The sequence below is a fragment of the Acinonyx jubatus genome, chromosome C2 (genome assembly GCF_027475565.1).
Source record: "Acinonyx jubatus isolate Ajub_Pintada_27869175 chromosome C2, VMU_Ajub_asm_v1.0, whole genome shotgun sequence".
NCBI classification, from domain to species: domain Eukaryota; kingdom Metazoa; phylum Chordata; class Mammalia; order Carnivora; family Felidae; genus Acinonyx; species Acinonyx jubatus.
The window spans coordinates 59970194-59988589 of record NC_069384.1 but is presented as its reverse complement, the minus strand read 5'-3'; the positions used below and the strand labels follow the sequence as shown (position 1 = coordinate 59988589).

General features: G+C 40.2%; 1 protein-coding gene across 48 annotated transcripts in view; it reads left to right on the top strand.

Moving 5' to 3' along the window:
- Positions 1–18396, top strand: part of ZBTB20 (zinc finger and BTB domain containing 20) — a 762566-nt gene that overhangs the window by 469722 nt on the left and 274448 nt on the right. For 3 of the 48 annotated variants that reach the window (XM_053221840.1, XM_053221842.1, XM_053221873.1), the window contains 2 exons: positions 7197–7382; positions 8018–8143. The exons of 40 other annotated variants lie outside the window; for them this stretch is intronic. The gene's annotated coding sequence lies outside the window, so the exon portion shown is untranslated. 5 more of the 48 variants (XM_027061982.2, XM_027061977.2, XM_053221854.1 and 2 more) reach the window with 2 other exon arrangements.

The following is an 18396-nucleotide window of genomic DNA, read 5'->3' as shown; positions in this document are numbered from 1 at the left end:
AGGGCAAACTAAAATAAAAGGGACTCGCCCGCCTGATTCACATGGACGTAGGGCTCTCCTTTGTCATCATCTCCCTTTGGACTCAGAAATTGCAAGGGAGAGATGTGTGTGTGTGTGTGTGTGTGAGTGTTTGCTGGGGAGGTGGGGATCAAATGTGTATAGGGTCATGAGGTTTAACCTCAGTCCTCACACATAACACAAACGAAAGAACATCCTAGATACGCCTGCCTGCCTCCAACGACTGCGAGACGGCCCAAGAAGGCTTGCTTGGCTCGATGATACCACTGGTTTTCAGAAAACACAACTGTGAAGAAGCAAGTAGGTCCTTCCCATAACAGTGAGGGCATTACAACTTGTGGCCAGGCCTGGGTAGAAACGGGTAAATGAGTGAGATGTGTGCTTTGTGGTGTTTGTCGATACGAGGCAATAGTCTGTGCTCCATAGTCCCTCTCCCCACAGAACTGCTTACTGTGCCTTCAGCCTCTCACCACAACAACCTTTCCTAATGTCAGAGGTTTGCGTTTTAAAACCCTACCTCTAATTAGAGACTAAAAAGTACAGGTCCCCCCCCTTTTTTTTTAATGTTTATTTAGTTTTGAGAGAGAGAGAGAGAGAGAGAGAGAGAGAGAGAGAGAGAGAGAGATGGAGTCGGCGGGGGAGGTGCAGAGAGAAAGGGAGACACAGATCCGAAGCAGGCTCCAGGCTCTGAGCTGCCAGCACAGAGCCTGACATGGGGCTTAAGCACATGAACCAAGAGATCGTGACCTGAGAAGTCAGATGCTCAACCAACTGAACCACCCAGGCCTGCCAGATTCAAGCCTCCTTTTAAAGGAATTGAGGAATTAGGCAAAACAGGGGCAGTATTTCGGCAAGATAGCTCCCTGTTCATATGCAAAACCAATTCTAAGAGTGATCACTGTGTACCTTGAAGAATGCACCACATGGGTCATTTCCTGATGCTTCTCTATTTGATATTGAGGATATGACAATATAGGACAGGAACCATAGGAAAAATTTCCTGCTAAATAGATGATACATTTTCCTGAAAACTAGCAACCTATACTTAACAGTCTCCCCAAAAAATGAGTCAACAGCAAATATGAGTTCTCGAGTCAATAAAAAGAAAAGGAGAAAAAAAAGTAAAAATGATAATTAAGATAATTTTTACCTGTCTCAAAGCTGTGGGTTCTTTGTAATGGCTCTCTGATTACCCACTTAGTTAAGATTCTGGACTGGGATTACTGATGCATAAATTTAGGTCAATAGTTTAGTATTTATGTACATCGTTTTCTTGATCTGTAAGTTATAAACAAGTAAAACATACATGGGCATCACTTGAGGGAAAATATTATACAAATACTAGTATTTCTACTCTTATTTAATAGAATGTTATTTTCCTTAATTCTGACAGTATTTATTTAGCCGTACAGAGTTAATTTATTAGTGAAGGTGAACAGAACATTGGATTGTAATCAGCAAAGTTAAGTATTTTTATAAAATATGTGAGCAAATAATGATAACTGGGCCAGTTATCAATGCACTGCCTCTCAAATCCAAATTTACCCTTCCTTACATTCCTTAGGAAGATGTATCTGAGTTCTTTAAATATGTTTCTTTTCCCAGCTGGTGGGAGTCAGCAAGTGGTTTGGAAAGAAGTTTCAGGAAGACGTGGTTTTCCTTCCTGGTTCCTGGGTATTCCTTTAGCAGATTCCAGCAGTATACATGGTTTCTCCAGGGCCCGGCCCCTGCAGCACACACAACTGCCTTGGGGTCCAGCAGCTGAAGAACATGTAGCCTCTCCAGGGCCCAGCGACTGGTAGCTTCCCTCCAGCACCCACCACACACGCCTGCACGCACACGCACACGCACACACACACACACTCACACTGGGTGGTTCGTGTAGCAGAGTGCCTCAGGTGAGACACCACCCTGCTCCCCAGAGTGCAGATGTCCGGCAAGTTCTGCCGGTACAGCTCCCCAGCAGTTTCTCTGCCAACCATTCATAAATATCCATACCTGGTCCACCAAAATCTGGGTCCCTCTCCTGGGTTTCAGGAGACTCTTCCTTGGGCACCGTGTCTCAGCCCTAGAAGTAATGATTGCTCCTTATATTTGCTATTCTTATATAATTTAGAATTCTCTTTACTTCTTACTAGCTACTCCCTCATTACTGCAATCCGCTGTTATAGTTAATAATTCTTTATATTAAACTTTTCCTGTTCAAATTGCTATGTGGTTTCTCTCTCCTAATGGACCTGGAGTAATACATACCCAAAGAATATTAGAATAATCTGTATTCTTTGGGAGTATGGGAAAGTAAATATGTTAAGCCATCTCTTTATGGAATGGATTAGAGTTGGTATGGTATAAGGCACCTTCTCTAGGCCTGACTAGTAGATGAATAAAAACTTTGAGAATCTGGTGTTACATTGAAAGGTGACATAATGATATGATGTTATATACTATTTTTAAGTATATGTCATGTTAAGGATCAACTTTAAAATATTTTACTTGATTTCACTGAGAATTTTTTAAATGTGAACTATATAATAAAGCAAACAACAGAAGTCTGGACTCAAAAGTGATTTGTTGTCCTTGAAAAGATGTTGCAAAATAACACTGTAATGTGAATTGGTAGATTATTAATACTAGGGTAATAATGACACCCATCCTTTACTGGGAACTCGGAAAGTCCTTAGCACTTTTTTTTAATTTATTGAACCCTCATAGCAATACAGGTGGATACTATTATTATCTCTGTTTTACCAGTGGGAAAACAGGGCCTTGGGCAGGTTAAGGAACTGGCCTAACATGATATGTGTGGTAAGTTTCAGAGCCAGAACTTGAACCTAGATATCCCTATGAGCCCTGGTTCTTAGCCACTGTATTCTGCTTCCAGAACACTACCATTGAAGCAGATAGCAAGTTACCTGGGAGAACAAACACAAAAATTTGTTTTTGTTGTTTTCATCAAATATCCAGAAAAAAACAAAAACAAAAACTCTGAAGTATTCCTAGAATGTATACCACACCCTGAGATATTTCCGAGACAAGCAATCTCTTACTTTGACCCAACAAGATATGGACAAACTGGATGAATACTGGTCATCAAATCCTCAGAACCAAAGTGTTAACAGTGTATCAAAAACCTAGCAGCCTTTATTCCGAGCTGAACTGAAGGCAGATGAAATATTAACAGCAGTCCTAGCAGCACAAAATGAAATATGAGATCCTGTATCAGAAATTATTAGTAACCTGTTAAAAGAAATGCTGAAAAATGGCAGTTACCAAATTAAAACTGGGAAACAGAGCCCAAATGGGAAATTTCGAAAAGTTTGGAGGAAAATAAATGACAGATTGTCCTCTTGGCTCTTATTACTATGCCATCCTAAATCCTACTTGGCAATACATAGTGGAGGTGAAATAAGAAGTGCATCACTGCCAGTGCCGGTCCTCAAATTTGTAGTCCCAAGTGTCTGTGATGATGTCTGAGATTGATTGGAAAAGTAGTAGGAATTTGGTAGCATTTAGCTTTATCGAAATTGAAGAGTCTGGAGACTCTTATTATGAAAGGCTTCCTCTCATTTGTGAATTGGCCCCTTTGCTCCACTTTTGGATGGCTTGCTTCCTTCATGCCGAGCTATGCTAAATGCTCTACACGGGAAAGCTATTCTCCTTAAATGCCTTCAAATTTAAAGCATCTATCTGGATATGTTTGTGTTTATGACTCCAAATATCCAGCATGAAAGAGAGAGAGAGAGAGAGAGAGAGAGAGAGAGAGAGAGAGAGAGAGAGAACGGGATTACAAATACCAAATACCGGGTAGTAAATGAAGGAGATATTTTTCCATCAGTAACTGAGAGCAGAGAAATGACTATAAGCAGAGTGGTTGAGCAGTTGATGCCAGAGAGAAAAAGGAAATGAGCTATAGGACCATAGAATCTTAGTGTTGGCAGAGACTATGGAGTTCATGTGGTCCTACCCTATCATTTTTCAATGAAGAGACTGAGACACGGGGAGTTAAGGGACTTGACTTGCCCTAGACACATAGTTGTTTACTGACAGTCAGGCAAAAAACATTTCCCAGTTCCCAGTCTGGAACTCCGTAGTTCAGCGTGCTATTGCCATCGTCTACTGAAAATTAACACTAACCCAGCCTGGAACATAGAAGGATTCAGCATCTGTGGGGAACAAGAAACATGATGAATTTTGAGATGGAAATCAGTCTGGGAAAAGGAGAGAGGAAATGGATGATCCCGCTTGGTTGTGACTCATTGGCCAAGCTTGTGCAAGACACTTTATGTCAGTTTACTCCCCCATGCCTTCCCACAAAAACTAATAAAATCTTTGGTTGTAATCCCCCGGGTTTATATTTATGCATTCAGATTTGATTTGCTTAGCGAACTCTCCTACGTGCAGGTTATCTCCAGGTGTAGATGGGTTTGTGGGTGGCATTGCTATTGATCCCTGTGATTTACAGAAGCCTGGCTTTCCTTCTCCAGGAGTGAAAAATACTCCAGAGTCTTCTCCATAGGACACTCCTAACTGAGGATCAGATGTATGTTCAAGATATAAAAATTATCTTCTATTAACCCTTGTATTCTATTAACCTCATGGAGAATTTGAGCAAATACACACACACACACACACATACACACACACACACGTATACACACACATTGGTTGTTTTTTGCAGTTGTTGTTGTTTGTTTGTTTGTTTTTACTTTAGAAGCTCAGAGTAATTTAAAGCAAACCAGTGGCAAGGAAGATACAATAAAAATGTCTCAATAGGATTCCCTGTGAAATAGCAGTACAGGTCTTTTAGACCAAATATTTTTCAGAATAGAGCAACCGGAAATGAGAGAATCAGACAGTATGATGAAAACTACAGATGGAATGCTTTGCATGAAAAGTGATTATAGGCAAGTGAGGGCTCAGGAGTGGGTAGGCGTGGAGTTGGGAAGGAGGGGGTAACTGAAATAAGAGAAGATAATGCTTGACCAGGTCTAGTAAAATATTCCCTGCCACAACCACTGTTCCATGAAGAGATTGAGCCAAGAGGCCTGAATAAACTAACCTTAAGTTCAGAGTTGCCATTATTGTGGGAGGCATCAGGGAGAGCACATCCGGATTTGTGTTACACAGTAATCACTGCTGGGTGTCAGCATTCATCAGCCAGATGGTCAGACCCACAATTAATCAATTAGGCTGGGATGATCAACTGGACTAAGTTTTCCCCTTTGGTAAAAAACCCTCATCATGCGGTCAAGGCCAATAGCACTTTTATCCTGTTGCTTTTGGAGAACCTTCTAAAAATCCCTCTTTTCTTTTTTTAGGCTTCTAGTTACTGGACACTGTTAAGCTTCAAGCTGCTTTGATAATGTAGATACCCCAAGTCAGGATTTTAACATGATAGATTCTCAGCATCCTCTGTGTTCAAGTATAACGTTTAATATATCCAAATAGAAATAAACTTTTTTAAAGTAGCATTCTCTGAAGAGTGTTACGCAGCTGATTTTACTGGAGCCTTTATATTGGTTCCACTGGATTCAGTAAAACAACACTGGAAATGACTCTTTCAATGGGCATTTACGAAGATGATATGGCAATCAAATAAAAACAATAGCACTTTATTGAGTGTTTACCATGTGACGGACACTGCTATGATAAGGATTGACCAACAGTTCCTCAAGCCTTATAAATAATTCAATAAGGGTGATAACATTCCATTTCAAAGAAAAGAAAATTGAGGCTAGAAAGGTCATCTGCCCAAGGTTGAGCATTTAATAAAGATGTGTTGAAATAATTTGATACACTGGGGCGTGAGAACTAAATGCAATTTACTCTCCATTTTCTTACACATCTTATGTATGCAACTCTGAAGGGTAACAATTAGGAACATATAGTGGGTCCTTATTATTCTACTAGTATTTCCCAACTCTGTAGATCTATTCTCTTTCCATGTTGTTCTTGCTGCACACCATCTGACTTGAGATTGCTTTCCTCCTTATTATGAGGTCATCACTATTATTTGCTGATAATTCTCAGTCTCCACCCCAGTCTCCGTATCCAGATACAGTTCCTCTAAGGTTGTTTCAGATACTAAGATTTTTCCTTATCCATTGGCTCATAGGGTGATTTGCCTCCTCCCAAACAAAATGTCTGTTAGTGGTCTTTTTAAAAATTTTTTCAATGTTTATTTATTTTTGAGAGAGACAGAGTGCAAGCCGGGGAGGGGCAGAAGGAGAGGGAGACAGAATCCGAAGCAGGCTCCAGGCTCTGAGCTGCCAGCCCAGAGCCCGACGCGGGGCTCGAACCCACGGATTGTGAGATCATGACCTGAGCCACCCACACACCCCTGTTAGTGATTTATTTTTTATGTTGAAACTTGTTCCTCCCTCTGAGATTTTATTTTCCCTCTCCTCTTGCTATATTGGAGCAATACTGTACAGGGAGAGATGCTGGAAAGTCCTGTTAGTGGGAGGCCTCTTCTTCTGATGTACATCTTTGCTGACCCCATGGAGTAGAAATAAGGACACAATATCATATGTCCATTGTGTTTCATCACTGAACTTGTCCCTTTCTTTTCTCTCAGCTCTTCTTTACCCCCACCCAAGTTTGACTTAAGGAGTACTTCTGTACTCTTTAGCTATTTTATGACCAGTATTTTGCAGGTTATATACAAAGACACTACTGACTCAAATTGTACATCTTTCAGATATCAGTCTTTTATTTGTAATTACATTCTTTTAGGGAGTAGAGGCTTCTTGCTATTTAACTGCAGTGCTTTGCTTTTATTTGTTTGTGTTGCTGCTTACCAAATTGGGAAAGCAATACCAAAATACCAGGACAGTATATAGATAACCACTGCTTTCTGAAATCAAGTTCAGGAGCACACTGGAAAACAAGGAATTCCAGAGATCTTAACGAACATCTTTTCTCCTCCAGGGCTCTGCCAGTGCCCCTTTTTTCTGCCTGGGGTACTCTGATTTGTTCTTGTTATTTTGGTAGGCAGCTGTTCTAAGTTTTTCCCTTGCTGCTCCTTTCTCTACAATCCTACAGTCTTCGCCCCAGAGCTGATGAGGCTCTTTCGTTTTGACCTGCAGTATCTCCGTGTATTGCAGGGCTGAGCCCTGCCATCTAGACTGCCTTTCTGCTTCATTTTGCTCCTGACCTAAACCCCCCTGCTATTCCAGGCCTGGCCTCTCATGACCAGAGACTGCTGACTCATCCTGGCCTGTGCCAAGCTGTGCAGTCGCTTAGCGATGTGGACAGGAGTCGAAGGACTAGAATGAGATCACTGAACTCATTTCACTTGTTGCTTACGGTACAGTCCAGCATGAGCTGGAAATGTAGGAACCTCAGCCTCCCGAGCAGAAAGAGTAAGTAGATTACACACACTGCATCACCCAGTCCTCAACAAGCAGTGGTCGGGTGGTGGGTGGGGGCTGGCTTTCTCATGGCCGTGGCCAGGGCATTCCGGTTCATCAGGAGTGTTCCTTTGTCCTCTCTTCTTCCTCTCCTCCACAGTTGTACCCTCCCCCGCTTCCCTGAACTTCCCTTCTGAAAATGTCCGGATGGCACAGCAATGATCTGGGCAGAAATGAAATTTTGCTAATAAGCAGCCTCCGCAAGAAATCCTGGAACAGTGACACTGTTAAAACTGCTTCATTTAGTTTGTCTACTGGGAACTCACATGAACTTCCCAACAGAATTCAAGGGGATGAAAACTCTTTTTTTTTTTTTTTTTTTGGTTCCTTTTCTCTTCTTGATTCTCTTTTTCTTTCTGTTTTGAGGGAGGTAGTTTCAGGAGACATGGCTGCATTCTGGTGTGGTGTAAAGTTTTCCGTCGGGAGACAATAATGTACATTCCTCTGGCAGGACGGGATGGGGTTTTTTTTTGTTTCTCTTGCTGTTGTTTATTTATAAGACATTTCCTCTCAGTTAGTGGAAGTTAGATCGTAAGAGGCTCCAGTGATTTTCCTTCCACCTCCCCTCCCTAATTTCTGTGCTTCAGCACTCTGGAACACTGTGAACTCGACAAACTAATCAGAGCAGGGAGCTTAGCAGCCAGGCCTGGACACTCTCAAGAGACTGTGCTGATTCTCAGTCGACACTCCTTGGATCAGGAACCACAGTCCTGGTGAGTGGTGAGGTTCCAGAATTTGATGTGTCAAGGATTCTATTCTTGGTGTCTCTGAGGCAGTCAGGAAATAAAGGGTGTTTAAAAAAAAATACAGTTTTTTTCAAACGCTACCAAACAATCCAACGGAATGATGAAGAGTTTAGTGTGCACAGCTGAGAGCATTCTATGGACAATGGCAGAGCCTTGAGTCTGTTCTCAGGAGGATCGTGCAGGCATAGGTTTCACGCTGCCACCGATGGATGTCAGCCTTGACATGCCTAACAGACATGCTTGTGGGAGGAGGAAGGTAGGTGAGTGTGTGAGGGCAGGGAGGTAGCTTTCGGGCTGGTAAGAGGGGGAAATGAAAGTGGGATTCATCGTGCGTTTGGAGTTTCTCTCTACCAACTTCACGCAACTCTATTCTAAGAATTTACATTCTGCTCAGAACACTTACGTACCCAGCTGAGCAGGGAAGAAACGTAGATGCGTAGCAAAGGAATATTGTTAATACTGTTCTTCTAATGATCACTTTGCTAAGAACCAGTTGCTTTTAAATGTTAGGGAACCTCCCCTCACCCGACACTTGGAAAATATTATTTGTCACACCCTCTTCTTTCTTCTTCTGCATTCATGGTATCGAATAGAAGAATGCAGTGAGAATCCTTATTTGGTTCCAGGGAAATTTATCATCCTGACATAGGAAAACTAGATGACTGTCCTCACAGTATTAAACCCAAATATAGTATTGTCCTCAATATAAGAGACTGGTTGAGTGTGCTCTGGGAAGTTGTCGAAGGAATGGAATGAGGGTGGTTGCATCCTGTCTGATACAAGACTAGCAGAGGAGTCCGCAGACGAACTTCCAGAGCCAATATGTGCCTTCCATGTCCTTACTGATAACTCACACTCTCCATGGAAGTGGAATTTCGGCTAGAATGTGTGTATGCCCTTTGCCATCAGGTGCCTACTTAGCTGCTTTTTCAAAGGTATTTGATCTTACCGTGTTTTCTTATCTTCTTTTCCACTTTCAAGAATCTGGCACATTCCAAAATATTAAAAGTGGAAAAACCAAACAAACAACAACAACAACAAAAAAACCCTTGGTGGCCATAAAAAACATTTGACTGTGTGGCAGCATCTGAAGTGAATTGCTCTTTGGAAGGAGGGAGGAGTCTTTGATGTCCCCAATATGGTTCTCATAGGCTAAAACTTTCAAGAGCCACAACCCAGCCTAAGGGGCACTTACTCGATGTTCTTAAATATTTGGAAAGAGATGCTATTTTATTGTTTTAGTTGTCCTTGCTATTAACACATTGCCAGTAGATTCCTCCTAAAAGTTGAAAATGCTTTAGCAATCATTGATTTTACATTGAACCAGATGTGTACTGTGTGTGCCTGTTGTATGCACTCTTGTCTAAGCCGGTGCAGTCATCCAACGTATTACATTGGTACTTAGCTTCGGAATTTTGTTTGCTACTCTGGGCGATTCACATTCTTAACCAGGAAACTCACACATGCTCATATATCCCAAGTTCTCTACAGAGACGGACCCCTGCAACAGCCTCATCAAGGATCTGTCATGACCTCTAGAACAAAGAGTCAGGCTCCTATCACAATACCTACAATTTGTGAGGCACATCAAATCCCTCACCTGTCATTGTGACAGGAAGCAGTCTCCCAGTTTTATTAAGGCCAGTGTGACAAAAGTTTAATGGTACGTAATGGTAAAGTTTGCCTGTTCAGTTAGGCATGCTAGTTATGGCCATGCTGTTTGTATGTTATAATGTTTTCTTGGGGATTTTCCATTAGTCTCTTGTTTTCTAAAGAAAGAAGTTGAATAGAAAAATGGTGTTAAAAATTTTTAAATATGGTATAAAAAAAGTAACTAGCTTTTATCCCACTACCACCAAGACCTAACTGGGAGGCTGCGCTTCCCTCAGTTAACACTCGGGCTGCAGACTCCCAGGAGAACTATCCGTAAGCCTCCGGTAAGGATGTCTATTAGGACTACACCTAAGGCAGGCTGACTCTCTAACTCTTTGAAAACATTTTAATGTTGAAATCTCCTACGTCTATATATATAATTTTCTGAGCATCTTTAGGCAGAGAATAGGTAAACATGAATTTCTAAGAGTGTATCCCAAGAGATGACATTTTAAATATATAACCTGCCAGAGAGATTTTCCTTATTATTGGCAAGATCTGGAGGTCCACGTGGCTGTGGAAGAATTCCACGGCTGAGTATATAAGTCAGAATATGATCAGTATATCTCTGATATACAAGTTAAGATAATGATGTATTTCTTTTGGTTCAAATGGTTGTATTACTACCTGATTTTTTTCAATGCCTATGTTATAAAACTTAATAGTGTACTACCAGTAATGCAGTTTCTCAGTGCTCATCTTGAAAAACTGAAATGTCATTTCAGAGGATGCATGTTGTAAAATGTAGATTTTCTTGCATGCATCATGTTAGCATTCACTACCCGTATGTTACATTCATTTAATTAGGCAGTCATAGTTAGACAAAAGTGACATTGCTAAATAACAGTATTATGATCACACCAATAAGAAACTAAATTTAAAAAAGTAAATTTTTTATTTACATAAAAGTGCTTTTTATATTGATGTGAGTCCTTTAAAAAGATGCATATTTTCAAAAGTTAAAAAGAAGGGGTTGATTCATTGTTTCATGTGATTGTGTATGTATGTTAGCTTGTAAACGCATATATACTTGCATAATGACATATGTATACTCAACTATTGATAATATGACCAACTACTAGTTAGACTTCCTTGCCTTTGAATTCAGTCCGACGTTTTGTAAATTGACCTTAAGTGAACTGTAGTTGACACTTTATCATACTGACAACACAGAAATTTTGTACAAATATTTATGAAGAGTGTCTGCAAAAGGTGAGATTTGGTTAGCCAGTAAGATGAGTAATTATCCTCCGACAAATATAAATGTTGGATTATAAGCCTAGATTCTATTACGTACAGTTTCGAAATAATAATGGCTATATGTATAAAGTAGTTAAAATTAAGTGGAAGGAAATTAAATTGCTATTATCTTAAAATTGAGAATATATTTAATGAATTTGCTTTATTTTTTTAAGAATGAATCTATATACAAATGTCCCAAGTTATTCTAGGTTCTCAGTTAGTTGTACATTAAATACTTTGATGCTGTATTTACATATCAGCATCAGCAACTATAATTTTCCAGACACCTTTTCAAGACACCCAGCCATGTCATATCCTTGTCAAGTTACACTTTTTTCTCTGAAGCTTTTTATGATAACCCAAACTAAAAGTTAACTTCCCCTTCTGACACTGATGGCATTTAGAAAATCGGTTGGCCCTTATCAGATACTGCTTTGACTTGAAGTTTTTTGTATGTAGTGCCCTCCCAGTCAATGTCTAATTGCCTCATTCTAAGTGGAGGATGGAGGAATAGGTGATGAATGAATATCTATATGTCAATTCATTGACAATGTATATGTTTTACTTATAACAAAAGAAATCTGTCCAGAAAACAAATCAATGAACTCTTCTATATCTGAACCCCTTAAATTCCCATATTAGATCTTCCAACTATCTGACAGCATCTGCAGCCCTTTGCCAAGGTACCGTCTCAGATTTCTACAATGCACAGGTGATTTCTGATGGGACATGGAGTTTTGAGCTTGCAGTGGTTCCATTCATTTTCCAGGACTCTTGAGGGTGGCCAGATATCCAACTTGCTATGCTCATGCAGTCTGAAAGTACCAGATTCACCTAGAATATATCATATTGACCAAAGGCCTCTCCAGTGTGTTAGTACTCACTTACAGTCAATCAGTGGTTCTTCCTTTCCTCAAACCCAACATCTTAGGAGCTCAGGCTGATGTCAGATGCGGAAAGGCATGAAGACTGCCTATGAATGCCCTGTGAACTAGACAGGGAAGGGGTGGGGGCAGACAGACAGCATAATAAAGAGAGGGGCAAGAGGACAGGCAGCCAAATCATTTGCACTATCCTAACAAGCACTAATTAAATGCCCCCTTTTTAGGTACGATACAGCTTTAAAAAGTGCAATTGTTTCTCATGGATGAGTAGAGAAATTGGTGGGGTCTCTTGGTGCTGCTTCAGTCATTAAACCACAGCATACTAAGGAGACTTTAGTGCTCTGGGAACATCAGAGGAGAGGAGAAATTCCAGCACCTTGAATGGCACCCTGCTGACATGAATTACATTCAGGGAGTTACTTCATATGCTACAAACCAACCCTGATAAACAACAACTAAAAGAAATCAAAATATTGTGTAAAATGTGCTTTAATTAAATCTGTTGCCAATGGTCAGTCAACTTGGCAACGTGCAGACTACATCTAATTCTCTCTCCTACACAGAATTCTTTTCTAGAACTTCTAATATATACAATGAAATGTACTAGTTTCCTTTTCATCTCTTTTTATTTTCCCTACTTATCCTTTAGTAAACTGAATTCCTAGAGGTAAGCAGCCAGAGGGAGAAGGAGAAGTGATTCACATAATAGATAATTAACCCTTGAACAATGAAATGTTAACTCTCCACAGACATGCCAAAAATTAAAATGTTTTGTTGTTGAATTTGTTCTCCTTTGGGTGTTAACACATTAAGGACAACTCCATTAGCACAAACTTGGCATCAACAACCTGTTCATCCTCAAGATACAAATGCCACGCTCACCTTCCAGTTCATTCTGGCAGGATTTGTAGCATGATGTCCTCTTGGGTAGTCATGTACGAACCACTCCGAGGGGCAAAATTGTGTGCGTGCCTAATCCACTTTTGAAAATGAAAGAAAAGGATCTGCTTTATGAAAGGCACCTAATAAGGAAAGGCACAAATCGTAATAAAAAGTATTAGCACCTTGCACCTCCCGTTAATTGCCTTCCTAGTCAAGAGGAACCAAAATAGTGTAATAAATGTTAGAACTACATCATGAACAGAGTGCAAAGAATTGTCTGTACCTTTTAATACTGAAATGAAAAGTGTAGCAAACCTTAAACTACCCATGCAGTCTTAATTTAGGCTCCTTACCTTTCAGTTAATTCATTTGTCTGACGAGGATAATAGTACCCACTCAGCTTACTTACCAGTGTGGTTATGAGGATCAGATTACAAAGACTGTTCTTTCAATGCATTCATTAAGCATGGATTTAACACTAATTCATTCACTCACTCATTTATTTATTAATTCAAGAAACATTTTGAACCCCTACTCTGTCAGGTATTATTCTAGAAACTAAAGATGGATGCATTTATTAACAAATATTTATGGAGGAGCACATTATGTACACCCAGTACTTTTGCAAGGGCTGGGGATACTACAGTAAACACAACAAACAGAAGTCTGTGTTCTCATAAAGCTTACATTTTAGTCAAGAGACAAAAATAATAAGCAAGTACATATGTCAAGTGTATCATGTTGAAGAGGAGAAAAGTGAAGAAGGAAAGAGAGTAAGAGTGTATCAGGGATAAGTTTGTAATTTTCAATTGAAGAGAGAAGAGATGCCACATTGAGGGGGCAACATTTGAGAAAGGTGAAGAAGAAAATTTTATAGATATCTAAGCAAGAGCATTTTTGGCCATGGAACCAAGTGCAAGGGCCCTGGACAAGAATGCATCTGGCAAGTTTGAATGGTAACAGGGTAGTCTTTGTGGCAGGATCAGAGTAGGCAGGCAGAAGAATGGTGGGAGCTAAAGGAAGGGAAGCAGTGGGGACCTGAACATGTAGGCCTTTATATGCTGTGGTGAAGGTTTTGACTTTGTCAGTGAGAATACACAGATGAATAAGACATGACCTCACGTCGCTCCACGGGAGGGACAGATAGGCAGACAAGTTGGGATGATGCCATATGCTAAGTATCATAATTGAAGGATGTTCAAGGAACTTTGGAGGCACAAAAGAGTGTGTTCAGTTGAACGTACCTTGGGGCAGGGGGCAGAGAAAGCTTCACAGAAGAGCTAATAAATCCATGCTGGCTTTGAAGGATTTTCCCAGATGGTCAGAGGGAGGAAAGGCTGAAGGGCAAAGGCACTTAAATAGGAAATAATGAGGCAGAGTTGGGGATCGGTGTCACCAATGTTTAGCAGAGGAGTGGGGAAAAATGATGCTGTAGATGTAGGCAGGGAACAATCATGTTGGGCCTTGATCACCATGCAAAGAAGTTTTAACTTCATCCTGTGGTATTTGGGGAGCTATCGAAAGTTTTAAGTAGAGAAGGTTAATGATCAAATTGTGTTATGGAAGATCGCCCTGGCAGCAGGCTGGAGGATGGATTGGAGGAATGGGAGAATGGAGGCAGGAAAATTAGGAGGCAACTGAAATTATTCAGACAGGAAACAGTGAAGCCCTGAACTAGGACAATAACTGTGGGAATAGAGAGGAGACACGTTCAAGAGATAAGAGGCAGAACGAGCACAATTTAATAACCTTTGGGCTGGGCATTGAGAGAAGAAGGCATTTTGGATTGCTCCCAGGTTTGTGCCTCATACAACTAAGCAAGAAAATCTATGAGGAGGAGGAGCAGGTTTTGTAGGCTGGAAAGCTGATACATTTGCTTTTGAATGTGTTCGTTTTGAGACATCGGGAAAATCCAGACTTCTGGTAGGCTGTTGGATTTAGTCGGGAAAACTGAAGATAGGTCAGAAATAGACGTAAGTTGGACAATCATCTGAATTGTCAGCATCATGGTAGTAGTTAAAATTATAGAGTGGACTCTTCTCAAAGAAAATTTATTGACAGAAAGCAAAAGGGAGCTGATCCTTAGGAGTTTACCACATTGATGGAACAGAGAGAGGAAGAGGAGCCTTAGAAAGGATGACTATTATGAGCAACTATCATAGGCCGGTCATCATGCCAAATGGTGGGGGAACCAAGATGACTGGCACCCGGATCCTGCCCCGGAAGTACCTACAGTTTGTACAAATGTAAGAGGTTATTATTACTCTCACCAGCAGCCATGGAACAGTGCTAACAGAACAGAGGAAATGCCCATGCATAACAGAGAAAGTTGTGTGGAATACTTAATTAGCATCAAGGGAGATTATTATAAAAGCAGGATCTTAGAATGTTGGCGGCATGCATTTTTGCTATACAGTTCCTTTCTGATGTCTCTAATACTTGTATGTGTATGTTCCACTGTTAGCATGGGTTCAAGCTATTGGCAAAACAAGCCAGGTGTAAATTATGGTAGAATTGAAATCGATAGCGCTTTGCAGCACTGGAGTGCCCAGTTCACATCAGGGCGTGCGTCTGTGTTCACTGAAACATGGCTATCAAGTGCACCCCGAGTCATTAGATGTGTTATCCAGTGAATAACAGCATAATGATATTTTAGCAGAGCAGCCTTATGATAAATTCTGCTTTAGTGAAACTCCATATACAGAGCAATTTCTCCTGGCCGTGTACATTGCGTGGCAAAGAAAGGATATCCTGCTGCGTATCAGAAGGCTGTAATTTCATTTAGGGGTTCTATTGACATCGTAAACTGCAAGAGCAGAGCTCAAGTGGCTATTTAAGTCATAGGAACTTCAAGCTAAAATTACTGCCTGGTCCTAATCGCCACCTCCAGGGGACTCCTGCCTATACATATGTGCTTTATATTTCTATCTTTGTGTCTATAAATACTCAATCACTCCAGGGGATGAGGTGATAAGCTGTCCTAAAATATGACAGGTGTCAGTCACCTTTGCAGCTACTTCAAGCTAAGGTCCAAAAGCAGCTATATTATTCATTGAAGGTCAAATGCTAAAAGGGGGCAGAAACCCTTAGCGAGTTCAGAGGTTGGGTGTTCCTGTTTTTCTGCTTCAAGATATTCTCTATCAAATGTGAGGTCGGGGTCTTCTGGCATGTTGAGGCTACAAAATAGGGATATTTGGACTTACCTGTACAACAGGGTTTACAGCCTAGAAGTCCTTGCCCCATTCCTTCCCCTTTTTTTGACCCAGATCACTTATGACAATAATAGTACTGGATAGTCTTAGTACCCAGTAAGATGCAGCTTATATAGTGCTCCATGAAAGTGATTCCCTTGATGTCTAAAGGGGACATTCTGTCTTGAGATATAGTCAAGCTGAAAATTGCAAGCAGTAATAATTGACTTGAATGTCTATGATGCTTTGGAATTGATTCCAGGAGATAAAAAAAGAAAGAATCAAAGCTAAATATGGTGTGTTTTGTTGTTGTTGTTGTTGTTGTTGTTGTTTTAATGAAAATTTCATGTTTATACCCCTACATTAACAATCAACTTTGTCAAGAGTAGACACTACAAAATTGGACACCGGAGTCCCAACTCCTTCAGCCATTATGGTCCTGATGTTTTATTTGGTCACTCTCATTCCTGGTTTAGGATTCATCTGTCCACATGCTGTCTGAATAAGAAATTCTAGCAGAATTATCATGGTTAAGAAAAATCACAGTAATAATAGAACTTATGATTCCTCATAAGGTAAAGGTGTTCAATAGTCATCTTATTAACTCTTATGTCACCCTGTGGAGAAGTGGAGAGCTGGACCCCCACACAAGGGCCGACTGAAACTGATATTTTCACTTTCCATATTGACCTGCCTATTGTTCTACCACTTCATCACAGTATTTCTTTATTGCTTAAGTAGTATCCTAAAAATTAAAATCTGTAAGAGCCCAATCTCTCTCATCTGTTACCATGATACTTTGATTATATGCTTGAACAACGTAATATGCCATTGTTACACTTCTGAGAAGGGCTATTGGTCAAGTAAGAGTATCCCCAGAACATTTATATTTATGGGAATGTAAAAGCTATTATATAGACATAGACAAGTTCTGACGTGAGAGAATACAATTCTTCTATTGTTCCTCTGGATTTAGGCAGCATAGCAGCATGCTTAAGAGGGCAGAGTGCCTGGGTCCTACCACTTAGTAGCTGTGTGAATTTGGAAAAGCTGTTTAATACTCAGTGCCTCAGTTTCTTAATCTGTAAAATAGAGATGATGATACCATAATCATAAAATTATTGTGGGGAGTAAATGATCTAATGAATGTAAAATATTTCAGCCAATACCTGGTACACAGGAAGCACCCAGTAAACATTGGCTGCTGTTATAATCACCAATATCATCCTCCTCGTCATCACTTATTCCTTCCCTGTAAAGTCATGGTTAATACCTGTTAGGAAAAAAACCTACACAAGCGTATGTATGCCCACATATACAAACATGCACGCACACATACCCTATCCACCTAGGATGGCTTGCTTATCCCATCTGTGGGCTTAAACTTCACCTTCACATGAATCTCAATGTCTCATTAAGCTCAATGTCATCTTAAGCAGAGAACATATAAGGAATTCATACATGGACGTGGTGGGTTTGATTCTAGTTTAGCCTTAAAAGCTGGTTTCCAGTACTTGATGCAGAATTACTCAGTTGCTGGGCTCACTCCTATTACCTACTCACTCTAGTTCCTCTCTTCTTATCACTTAAGTTCTTACTAAACTGTAGATTCTGTTAAGCATGGCCAAATCCAGGTCTATTGATCAGTTCAGCAGTATAGTTCAATAAATTATTATGTCAGCTCAATAAATGTAGGATGGGTGAATGAATGAATGAATGAATGAATGTTCTTCTACTTCCAGCCTCTTCACTTAGGTCTTAATCCTGGCTATCTGATGTTCTAAATGCTGACCTCATTATTTACCTAGGTCATAGTATTCACTGTCCCTCACTATTATTCTCAGTCTTCCAGTCCAAACTCTCCCAGTTAATTTTGTCTTCTTGCCTGATTTGAAACTCTCAACAAAAATTTCCAACAAATGTAAGAGGCCTACCCTTCTATCTTTTTCATTTTTTCTTTCATCGTGCCATGGACATCATCTTTACAACTATGTTCTTTATGCCTCGACCTATGCCTTCTTCCCATTTGAAATCTGAATTTAATCTTACAAGTGATTCATTATCCATTCACATTTTAATCTGATGTCCTTGTTTCCAACCTTGATTTTGATCTTTATATCATGTTGTTCACATAACCCTTTCTATATTTATTATATTTTGAGGAAAATATGCTTATATCAATAATAAGTAAATGAAAGCTGATATCAAGCCATATCTGTAAGAGATAGAATTCAACAACCTTGGCAGACTTTGTGTTGTACTATTTGCTATGCCTCCCACAATGGTCCTTATCTTAGCCCCTTGATGAATTTTCAGAGATCTTATATCCTGAACTAGGTCTCAGTTGCCCTATAGCTGCTTTACCTCT